This window comes from Plasmopara halstedii (genome assembly GCF_900000015.1).
Source record: "Plasmopara halstedii genome assembly, contig: Scaffold_323, whole genome shotgun sequence".
NCBI lineage: Eukaryota > Oomycota > Peronosporomycetes > Peronosporales > Peronosporaceae > Plasmopara > Plasmopara halstedii.
The window spans coordinates 2,638,020-2,641,324 of NW_020187244.1; positions in this window are offsets into that span (position 1 = coordinate 2,638,020).

Below are 3,305 nucleotides of genomic sequence, written 5' to 3' on the forward strand. Positions count from 1 at the left end.
TGGAATTGAGCATATTTTAATGCCACGTACTATGAGCCATGAATCCACCTTTACTAGGATGCGAAAGCGCTTTTGGTGCGAGCTAAAGTGACGACGTCTCGCCGCAGAAATTGTAAACGTTTTCGTGCAAAAATAACGCAGTGTACATTAAGCAGATCGCGAAGGCAGAAGCTGCAGCGAGCCGCCACCTTATCCTGAGACTAAAATGATCGTATGATGCGGTTATAGAGTATGTCGATTGAGACCGGTATGAGGCATGGTTTCTCATGATCGCCAAAGTATATCCCAATGGTCTGGCTAATGATAGCTATAAGCTGGTGTCTTTCATGCTAGTGCTGGTGAGTTTGAAGAATGGCTGCAAGTCGCTATTTTGCGGCCAGGCCCTGAAATTAATAGGCATGATCGATACTTAAAAAGTTAAAACAATACTGATAATTCAGCACTACCGCTGGCGTGTCCACCATGGGGAGCAGTGAATCTTTATGGATAGTGGCGAGAACATCCAATTAATTAATTCACGAATTGTTCGGGCTAGTCCTACAAGTTACGAGTTTCTCACAATCAGAATACTACAAAAGCAAAGATGGGTAGAACTGCAGAATGAAAAATGATATTGACGTGACGCAGTTGCTGGAAAGATTGTTCGGCAATAAAGCAACGATACAAGATCATCTTCGATCACGTTTGCTTTGAGGCTCGAAGGAAGTCGACACATCCTAGCTCGATATGATTTATGAGCACTTTTTTGCAGAGACGTCCAATGAATAGCCAATCTTGTCACTGTTTGTCAGAGAAAAAAGTAGCTTTGAACGCACATTTAAATGCAATACTAAAAGAAATGCTGAATGCAATGCAAATCGCCTTGGCGCCGCAATTTCATTCTTTGAGTGCCCTGTTGATTTTTTTTATTCGAAAAAACGATCAGCGTGAAACATCTATACGTCATCTTTTACCACCACAAGTATGAGCTCCAGAAATTCCTTTCTTTTTGCTAAGAGCCACAAATTCTGGCAATATTTATCTACAATGTCATGAATCGATGCAGCAAAACCCTTCAAATACCGACTTCAATACGAGCGAGCTCACTTTCGCGATTTTGATTGCTTTACAAAGTTTAACATTATTACTACACAATGAAGTAATGAGAAAACATTTCAAAAGCTTTGAACAACAATCTTGTCCAACATGATTAGCACTGAATATATGACTGGTATAGTCTCAAATAATCTATTGCAACCGGTGTGTTTTCTGCCATTGATTGTATCTGTCGCACATTGGTACAAATGCTTTTTGTCTTCCTGTATGTAAAGCCTGGAATTTGTTGATTTTTTGACACCAAATACATGTCAATGTGTCATCAGGGATGATAGTATTTTTCTACGACTTGGTAATATACCAATGAATGTTTAATCTGGTGCGCCTTCTTCTCTGAGTAAAACAGCGCTCGAGATTCTGGTAATCTTCATCTATCTACGTAACTAATCTATCTACGAATGAACGTCAGTGTCTTCGCATTTGATGTGAACGCATATTAAACTGCCTCGACAAATGGCTTCGTTTTCTAATGTGGTTTTGACAGTGTATGAGATGTGTCACATTTGGTGCAAAATTACCCATCTGTTACTTTTGATTTTACCCATTTTAACTATAGCTCTGATCACATCAACTACTTGGTATGTTCTTGGCAAGCTTAATTTAACACTGTTGAATTAGGGCAATAGAGAAGGGCAAGGATCGAATGCTTAATATGTCGCGCAAAGAACGCAACGCTGCAATGGTTTACAAATTAGAGCGAAGACGTTGCTAACACAAAAGGTGCCCCAGGAAAGACTTTAGGTTAGTATGTCCAAACTTGTACTTTTTTGGCCTGTCCGCTCCCTCTCTGGAAGCGGAGATTGCGCCAGACGACCAACCTAATGGTTTCAAGTATCATATCACACGTAGTTCCTCTGAGCTTAAGATGCTCCTCGATTAACCCTCCTAAGTAAAATGATGCTCTAACCGACTTTAATCCAGCAGAGACTCGGACGACAACCGGTTTCAATGAGGATCTCAAAGAATATACAAAAGTTACCACATGTATTGAATGATGCTGAACCTTACACTTTTCGGGCTTCAAAATCTTATCACCAAATATGGTATATACAAGAGATCTTAACGCCTCTTCCTGAATGTCAGTAAGGAAACGGGATGTGTCTCGTTTGTGGTGTACTTCAAGGTCAACAAAGAGGTCAAAGTCAATTCAGCTAGACGCAGTATTCATTTTGATCGTCAATTTTCCAGTTGCCTTGCATCAGCTATTCATTGGTGAGTTAAGCCTGCTTTTTGTAACATTTACGTGCAATCAGTGTATTTCCCTTGTTAAACTGACCGAGCTGATCCCGGTACGGCTTGAGCAAGCCCACGTAAAATAACGGGTGGGTGCGCATCCGTTTTGGGAGGTTCAGCGTATACGCCAGGCCCCGCTTGGCCACAACCTTAAACGGTCCGATGAAACGTGGACAAAGCTTCGTCCTGAAGATAGCAGAGGCTGCATGTGTAGGCAATTTTTTAGAATTTAATAAAGCCAGGTCCCCGACCTTAAAGCTTTCCACTTTGCCTCTTCCTTTTTCATCTGCATATTGTTTCTGCAGGTCTTGGCTTTCAGCCATCGCATCGCGAAAATGTCGTAGGACACTCAGTCTGGTAGACAAGAAGTCATCGACTTCTTTGCAGATGGTGAGGGGGCTGACACTAGCTAGCCGTTCGGCTATTCCTCCCCCACCAATCCCTGAGCCATGGGATGGCGGCGTCAGCAGGACGCGTGGGTGAATCAGCCCGTTCACGTAGAACGGCGAGTAGCCAGTAGACGAATGCATTGCATTGTTCAGTGCAAACTCTACCAGTGGCAACATGGCGCTACGGCGTCTCAGCGCATACGCTGTGAAGAACGTCTTCGATGACGCGATTCACCCTTTCGGTTTGAACATCGCTCTGCGAACGGTCCGCTGTCGACATATCCAACTTGGTGCCGAGCACCCTGAAGATAGTTGACAAAACTTTTTCTATGAGACGGGGTCTCTATTAATGACAATCGACTCTGGGAGTCCGTGTTGTCGGAAACACGATGCACGAACAGCGTTACTGTACCGGCCCCGTCGATGGTATCTGGCGCCGCTGCCAAATGAGCCTTCTTGCTCAACCGGCCGACGTATACCACGACAACCGTGTTGCCCGCCGAATATTATAACAGGCCAAATACAAAGTACAAACTCATGGACTGCCAGCACCCAGTGGGTACCGGTAAGCTGGCCAGCGGCGCAGCC